This window comes from Balaenoptera physalus (assembly GCF_965194825.1).
Source record: "Balaenoptera physalus genome assembly, chromosome: 13".
NCBI classification, from domain to species: domain Eukaryota; kingdom Metazoa; phylum Chordata; class Mammalia; order Artiodactyla; family Balaenopteridae; genus Balaenoptera; species Balaenoptera physalus.
In genome coordinates, this window is record NC_138892.1 from 485791 (window position 1) to 494734 (window position 8944).

General features: G+C 49.4%; 1 protein-coding gene across 5 annotated transcripts in view; it reads right to left on the reverse strand.

Annotated features, from left to right (window-relative positions):
- The window catches only part of PPP6R2 (protein phosphatase 6 regulatory subunit 2), a 72955-nt gene extending 64784 nt beyond the window's left edge, over positions 1-8171 (reverse strand). For 4 of the 5 annotated variants that reach the window (XM_082420772.1, XM_082420771.1, XM_082420770.1 and 1 more), the window contains exon 1: positions 7935-8171. The gene's annotated coding sequence lies outside the window, so the exon portion shown is untranslated. Of the gene's footprint in view, positions 1-7730 lie in introns of all 5 variants that reach the window. The other variant, XM_082420769.1, reaches the window with a different exon arrangement.
- Positions 8172-8944: the final 773 nt, after the last annotated feature.

Consider the following 8944-nt stretch of genomic DNA (forward strand, 5'->3'; position numbering starts at 1 on the left):
TCAACATTATATTAGAGGTTCTAGCTGGTACTACAAAGAAAAACAAATAAAAGGCGTAATAATTGGAAAGAAAAAGTAAAACTGTCTTTATTCACAGATGATATGATTATACAGATAGAAAACCCAAAGGAATATACAAACCTACCATGAGAACTGATAAGTGAATTGAGCAAAGGTGCAAGATACATGATAAGTATACATAAACCAACTGTGTTTTTGTACATTAACGTTGAGGGACTTCCCTGGTGGTCCAGTGGGCAAGACTCCGAGCTCCCAATGCAGGGGGCCCGGGTCTGATCCCTGGTCAGGGAACTAGATCCCTCATGCATGCCACAACTAAGAGTCCACACGCCACAACTAAGAAGCCCGCATGCTGCAACTAAAAGATCCCACATGTTGCAACTAAGATCCCACATGCCACAATTAAGACCCGGTACAGCCAAAATAAAATAAATAAATATTTTTTAAAATACTTATTAAAAAAACAAGTAGTTGAAAAACAATATAAAAATATTTTAAATAACATCAAAAATATCAAATACCTACAAATATACTTAATGAAAAAAGTGTACTTTTCACACTGAAAATTACAAAACGTTGCTGAGGAAAATTTAAATAAATGGAGAGATATACCATGTGCACAGATCAGACGACTCAAAGTTAATAACTCAATTCTAAAACTGATCTATAGGGCTTCCCTGGTGGCGCAGTGGTTGAGAATCTGCCTGCCAATGCAGGGGACACGGGTTCGAGCTCTAGTCTGAGAAGATCCCACATGCGGCGGAGCAACTGGGCCCGTGAGCCACAATTACTGAGCCTGCGTGTCTGGAGCCTGTGCTCCGCAACAAGAGAGGCCGCAACAGTGAGAGGCCCGCGCACTGCGATGAAGAGTGGCCCCCGCTCGCCGCAACTGGAGAAAGCCCTCACACAGAAACGAAGACCCAACACAGCCATAAATAAATAAATAAATAAAATTAAAACTGATCTATAGATTCAACGTATTCCCAACCAAATTCCCAGCAAAAATTCCTATCCAAATTGAAGAGTTTATTCTGAAACTGGCAACATAATTTTGTAGAGGAATAAAGGTGGAGGTCTCACACTACCTGATTTCCAGACTGACCATAAAATTACAGACATTAAGACAGCATGGGGGGCTTCCCTGGTGGCGCAGTGGTTGAGAGTCTGCCTGCCAATTCAGGGGACACGGGTTCGAGCCCTGGTCTGGGAGGATCCCACATGCCGTAGCGTAGCGGCTGGGCCCGTGAGCCACAACTACTGAGCCTGCGCGTCTGGAGCCTGTGCTCCGCAACGAGAGGCCGCGATAGTGAGAGGCCCGTGCACCGCGATGAAGAGCGGCCCCCGCTTGCCACAACTAGAGAAAGCCCTCGCACAGAAACGAAGACCCAACACAGCCAAAAATAAGTTAATTAATTAATTAATTAAAAAAAAAAAAGACAGCATGGTGCTGGCACAGGACAGAAAAATAGACCAATGGAACATAACAGAAAGCCCAGAAATAAGCCTGCATACACATGTTCAGTTAATTTATAACAAAGGCTCCAATGCAATTTAAAGGAGGAAAAAGAGTCTTCTCAACAAATGATGCTAGAATGATTGTATATCTCATATGGGGAAAAAGTGTACCCTTTTTCCACCTCACACAAAAAATCATGCAAGATAGATCATTCATAAAGGAGATCAGTATTTGCTTGGACGTGGAGGGGCAAAAAAAGGGTGGAAAGGAGGGATCCAAAGGGGCATTAGGAAATTTGGGAAATGATGGATACATTTCCTATCTTGACTGTGGTGATGATTTCACAGGTGTACACATATGTCAAAACTTACCAAATTTTACACTTTAAACATGTGCAGTTTATTGTACGTCATTTGTATCTCAATAAAGCTGTTTAAAAGAAAAAGACCGGGACTCCCCTGGTGGTGCAGTGGTTAAGACCCCATGCTCCCAATGCAGGGGGCCCGGGTTCGATCCCTGGTCGGGGAACTAGATCCTGCATGCCGCAACTAAGAGCCCACATGCCGCAGCCAAATAAATAAATAAATACAAGACCCGGCACAGCCAAATAAATAAATACAAAAATAAATAAATAAATATATTTTTTAAAAAATAAAAGAAAAAGAGGAATCATAAACCTGAATACAAAAGCTACCACCGTAAAGTTTCTACAAAGACAAAACATTGGACAGTGTCTTCACAATTCTGGTACAGGCACAATTGTCTTACAACACGTAATAAACGTAAAAATAAAATATTGACCAATTTTGACTTCATACAAATTAAAATTTTCTGCTCGTAAAAAAATACCATTGGGGGGACTTCCCTGTTGGTGCAGTGGTTAAGAATCCGCCTGCCAATGCTGGGGACACAGGTTCGATCCCTGGTCCAGGAAGATCCCACATACTGTGGAGCAACTAAGCCCGTGTGCCACAACTACTGAGCCTGCACTCTAGAGCCTGCGAGCCACAACTACTGAGCCCACATGCCACAACTACTGAAGCTCACGCACTCTAGGGTCCACGTGCCGCAACTACTGAGCCCGCATGCTGCGACTACTGAAGCCCGCACACCTAGGTCCCGTGCTCCGCAACAAGAAGCCACCACAATGAGGCAATGAGAAGCCCGTGCACTGCAACAAAGAGTAGCCCCCACTCGCCGCAACTAGAGAAAGCCCGTGCGCGGCAACAAAGACCCAACACGACCAAAAATAAATAAAATTAAGAAAAAAGAAAAAAGATACCATTAAGAAACAAATAGGCAGGGGCTTCCCTGGTGGCGCAGTGGTTGAGAATCTGCCTGCCAATGCAGGGGACATGGGTTCGAGCCCTGGTCTGGGAAGATCCCACATGCCGCGGAGCAGCTGGGCCTGTGAGCCACAACTACTGAGCCTGCGCGTCTGGAGCCTGTGCTCCGCAACAAGAGAGGCCACGATAGTGAGAGGCCCGCGCACCGCGATGAAGAGTGGGCCCCGCTTGCCGCAACTACAGAAAGCCCTCGCACAGAAACGAAGACCCAACACAGCCAAAAAGAAAGAAAGAAGCTTTCATTAAAAAAAAAAAAAAAAATAGGCAAACCACAAAATAGGAAACATTCACCCCTCACTTCCTCTCCTCCTCCCACTCCCTCACTGTATATGTATGTATGTACATACACACAAATATCATAAAGGACTTACAACCACAATATTTTTTTTTAATTTATTTTTATTATTTTTGCTGTGTTGGGTCTTCGTTTCTGTGCAAGGGCTTTCTCTACTTGCGGCGAGCGGGGGCCACTCTTCATCGCGGTGCGCGGGCCTCTCACTATCGCGGCCTCTCTTGTTGCGGAGCACAGGCTCCAGACGCGCAGGCTCAGTAGTTGTGGCTCACGGGCCTAGTTGCTCTGCGGCATGTGGGATCTTCCCAGACCAGGGCTCGAACCCGTGTCCCCTGTATTGGCAGGCGGATTCTCAACCACCGCACCACCAGGGAAGCCCCACAATATTTTTTTGAATTCCTAAAACTGAATAATAAAGACAATCCAACAAAAAGTGGACAAAAGACCTGACACTTCGCAAGAGATACACAAATGGTCAAAAACCATATGAAGAGTTGCTCACCATAATTATTAAAACCATAATGAAATACCACTACCACCAGAATTAAAATTAAAAAGACTGACAATAACAAGAGTTGGTATAATGTGGAGAAACTAGAACTATCATACATTACTGATGGAAGTATGAAATGGTACCAGTTTGGAAAACTGTTTAGCATTTTTTTTTTTCTTAAATTTATTTGGCTGCATTGGGTCTTTGTTGCTGCGCGTGGGCTTTCTCTAGTTGCGGCGAGCAGGGGCTACTCTTCATTGAGGTGTGCAGGCTTCTCATTGTGGTGGCTTCTCTTGTTGCGGAGCATGGGCTCTAGGTGCGCAGGTTTCAGCAGTTGTGGCACGCGGGCTCAGAAGTTGTGGCTCTTCGGCTCTAGAGCACAGGCTTAGTAGTGGCACACGGGCTTAGGTGTGGGAATCTTCCCAGACCAGGGCTCGAACCCATGTCCCCTGCATTGGCAGGCAGATTCTTAACCACTGTGCCACCAGGGAAGTCCCTGTTTGGCATTTTCTAAAAACAAATTAAACGTATATCTATACTATGACCCAGCAATTCCACTCTTAGATATTTACCCAAAAGATATAACACATGTCCACAAAAGAACGTACGATAAACTCAGTGACTTTACTCACAACAGCTAAAAAGTGAAAGCAACCCAAATGTCCATCAGTAAGAAAAATATTTTCACACAAAGGAGTACTACTCAAATAAACTATAAAACTATAAACCTACAGACACAGGCATCAAAATCAATAAATTTCAAAAACATTATCTGAGCAAAAGAAGACAGACACAAAAGAGCATATACTTTGTGACTCCATTTACATGACTGACGTTCAAGGACGTGCAAAATTAATCTGTAAAAATAGAAATCAGAACAATTGTTGCCTTGCGATTTTGAAGGATGGCTTTAATACCTGAAAAGGGACACAAAGAAACTTTTAGGGATGACAGAAATGCTCTATATCTTGACATGAGCGATGGACACATGGGTGTATACATTTGTTAAAATTCATCAAACTTATATACTTAGGATCTGTACTTTGCATTGGGTGTAAAATACTCTTCACTAATTTTTAAATGGTGGACTATTTTTAAAGAAATAAAAGACTGCACATTGTGTTAAAAAGAGAGCTGCTTGCTGTATGTGGACATGACATGATTTCCAAGAGGAAGAGGATAGCTGATGGACAGGGTGAGAATGATACACATGTTGGTGCCCTCTGAATTTTATGCTGAGCTCAGATTCCCATGTACATAACCACCCACTGGAGTCTGACCACATGAGCCGAGTCCTGGCTCCCCCATTTATTTACTGCTACCCTTGGGTACATTACTTGTTTGTGCCTCAGTGTTCTCACATGAATATTAACAGGAATATTAAGAGTAACGACCTCATTAACTTGTTTTTAAGAATTAAATGGATTTCTCTGGCGGTCCAGTGGTTAAGGCTCCGTGCCTCCAATGCGGCAGGCGCAGGTTCGATCCCTGGTCGGGGAACTAAGATCCCACATGCCACGTGGCACAGCCAAAAAAAAAAAAAAAGAATTAAATGATTACTGGGTTAGATGTCCAAATATAGAATTTAGCACTGGTTTTCACTCTCTGGTCTATAGTAAATTCTGCACAAGTCACGTACTCACTTTATGTCAAAATGTTATGTCTCATGAAAATACAAAGCTAACAACAGGTAAAGCACTTTGTTTAAAAAAAAAAAAAAATCGGGAATTCCCTGGCTGTCCGGTGGTTAAGACTTGGACTTTCACTGCCGTGGACCCTAGTCAGGGAACTAAGATATCACAAGGCGCGGTGCGGCCAAAAAAAAAAAAGGTAAAAAAGATTAAATGAGGCACTTTATTTTTTTTAATGAGGTACTTTAAAAAGTGGCTGGGCTTGTTTTCTAAATGAAGTTTTATTGGAACACATACGTGCACGAACACCAAAGTGCCTAATACATAATCGATTACCATTATTATTCAAAAATGTAAAAACAGTACTTTAAAAGTTAGCCTTTTCCTTAACCAAAAAAAAAAAAGGGGGAGGAGAGGCTTTAACCAGCCAGCCTGGGATGCAAATCCTGGCTCTACCACCTACTTGTTGTATATCTTAGTTTCTTCATCTATAAAACAGGAAAATAACAGTTCCTATACCCTAGGGTTCCTGTGAAGATTAAATGAAATAATTCATATTAAGCATTTAAGACAGCAGCACACAATAAACGATCAAAGTGTTCTGCTACGTGTGTGTGCAAATAAATAGCCGTTTCCTAGGCTTCAAACATTATCCTGTGCTGAGGTCGTATACCTGCAGCCTGACCTCTCCTCTGGGCTCCAGATTCTTCTGCGAGATTCCTTCTCCCTAACGACCCTTTAACTTGTCAGACTTCTCCCACTACTTTCAGCCACAAGAAAGCCTTGCTTTCCGCCTCCAACCTAAAACAACTCCCCTGCAACTGCCACCACCACCCCCAGCTTCCCCATCCACCCATCCAAAGTGCCCCAGTCCACCCATGTACGCCACCAATAAGCCTGGAAATCATCCTGAGTCCTCTCTTTCCCTCACACCCCTCTCCTAATCCATCAGCACGTCCCAACAGCTCTACCTCCAAAATCGCTCCCTCAGTCGTCGCCAAGGTCTAAACCACAAACACACTCACTCCCAACGCCTTGCCTCTCCCCCTCTTAGTCATGTGTTGATGGCCCTCCCCAACTCAATCTCCAGCCGGGGTCCCTCAAACTCAGACTCAACAGCCTTCAAGGAACAGCATGATTGGAAGGCCAATGCCCCAACCAAGGCTCTTGTGTGTCTCCCCCTAACCCTGGCCACATATCAGTCTTATCTAGGTTCCTGGAGGTCCACCTCAGGGCCTTTGCATGTGCTGCCCCCTCGGTCTAGAAGTCTCTGTCCCCCACTCTCCTCACAGCCAGCTGCTTCTTGCCTTCTAGAGCTTAGCTGACATGACAGTTTGAGATGCCAAAAGGGAAGAGAAGCCAGAAAGGAAGGGACATGAAGAAGAGGTGAACAGCTGAGAGTGCCAGTGAGGGCCTGGGCACTGAGAGGCCAAGGGCATGGCAGGAAGAGGCCATGGGGGGAGGCGACAGGTGGGTGAAAGAGTAACAAGCTGGAAAAGGCCCTAAGGACAAGACAGGTGGGCACAGGGACAAAATGGGGGAGGGGGTACAGTGAAATGCAGGAACTAAGCGGAAGGGACAGACTGAACGAGCTGGTGGTGACAGGGCGGGGCGGTAGCAAAGTGGGAGCGGTCAGTAACAAATGGGTGGACGAGGCAGGTAGTCAGGCGGTAAGGACACAAAGCAGAAGTGGGGGTGTGTGGACGCCGTCACAGTGATGGTGGGAGGACATTCAAGGGGCCCGTAAAGTACACGGGGGAAGGTGACAGGTGTGAAGGGAAGAGGTGATGGAGATGAAGGAAGAAATGGGGCTGTGAGGGGTAAGCAGGTGACAGAATGGGGGTGGGTGACTGGAGACACATGAGCCCACACGGTCACGGAAAGGGGACAGTAGCAGGGAGAGGAGCCAGTGAGTGGATACGGGGACTGACGACAGCGGGCAGTGGGGAGGGGAGAGTCCCACATCGGCAGGCAGGAGAGCGGCCCTGGCGGGCACTGCGAGGGGCAGCACTGACAGGTGGGTCAGGGCGCTGACCCGAAGGGTCCCTAACAGAGAGGCGTGAGGGAGGAAGCAGCGAGGAGGGAAGTGGGGACACCGGCGATCGTGGGCGGACTGATGGGGGATCTCGCCTGGGGGGGCACCGATGCTGGAGGCACTGGCAGCACGGGGGGGAGGAAGGACATTAAGGGGGAGGTTACCGACAGGGAGGAGGGCACCTGGGGGGTCGCTGACGTGGGAGACACTGACCGGAAGGGCACCACAGGTGGGGGTGAACACCGCTCTGGGGGACTCTGAGGGGGTAAAGGAGGCGGGAGGGCACTGACATGGGGCACTAACGGAGTGGCGCGGTGGACACTGGCGGGGGGTCACTGGTGCGGGCGGACCGTCATGGGAGACACTGGCGGGGGACACTGGCACGACGTCACTGTCGGGGTGGGCACTGCTGCAGAGGACACTGACGGGGCGGGCACTGACACGGGGGAAACTGACCTGGGGGACGCTGACCAGGGTGGGCGCTGACAAGGCGAGCATCACGGCGGCAGCGACGGGCGGGGCGTGGACGCTGACAGAGGGGTGGACACTGAGGGGGCAGCGACAGGCGGAGGGTGGACGCCGACATGAGGACACTGACGGGGTGGCCCCTCCGGGCCCGGCCGGCCAGTACCGCCGGCTCTGAGCGGCGGCCGCACTCACCTGCCCCGCGGGCCGGGCGTCGCGGCGGCTCCTCGGAGGCCCGGGTGGAGGCCAGGGCGCGGGCGGAGGCGAAGCCCGGGCGGCCTGGGGCGGGCCGCGCGCACATGGGCCCGGCCGGGCGAGGCGCCCACGGACACGGCGCCCACAGACTCAGCGCGGCGGGCCGGCGGCTCGTGACCGGCTCGGGCCGCGGGCGGCGCTCCGGTCACCCCAAAATGGCGGTAGCGGCGGCCGGGCGCGCGCACGCCGGGGGCGGGGCCTCGTGCGGGGGGCTCGCGCTCGCAGCGGGGCGGGGCCTCTAGGTGGGCGGGCCCTCTGTTGGGCGGGGCTGCGCGGGGTGGGGCGGGCGCCGTTTCCTCCTCTGCTGGTCACTCTGAGGTATCGCAAAATTTCTGCACGAGCGTAAGTAAGTTTTGATGGGATAATGCGTTTGCGGTGATAAATTTTCTAACGCAACGTCAGCAACAGAACAACCCCTCCGGAGGCCTGAAACGATTTGAGGATCACACATCTGGGGCAGGGGTATCCCTGCTCCCTGGGAGCCTTCCTCTAAGGCTGAAGGCCTCTGCGACTGGGGCAGCTGGGTGTCTCCTGAACTCCTTGGGCACGTGGCGTGGACACGGCCAGAGCAACAGTGAGCAGTGGTCAGCTCTCCGTCCTCTCTGCTACCCGGACTGGGAGCGTCGGAGCAGCAGCCACCAGACCCATGGTTTTTCCAGGTGCCCCCCAGGTTCTTGTAGTATTTTGCACATTAAAATATGTGCCCATTTGGCATTTGTCGAAGTTGTTTGACTCAATCAAACTGATCTCTAAAATGAGAATTGTTATTTCAGGTGGCAGCGTGAACCATGGGAGACGTTGGAAAAAGAAATGGAACACGTAAGGAACATCTAACGCTCTTGCCAGTCATCCCCTTACTGCCTCTCGGCTTCCAACGCACGTGGTCCGTGGCCGAAACGGATCTGACCCCTGGCCATGCTGAGCCTTGGCGGCAGAGGGCGCGGGAGAGG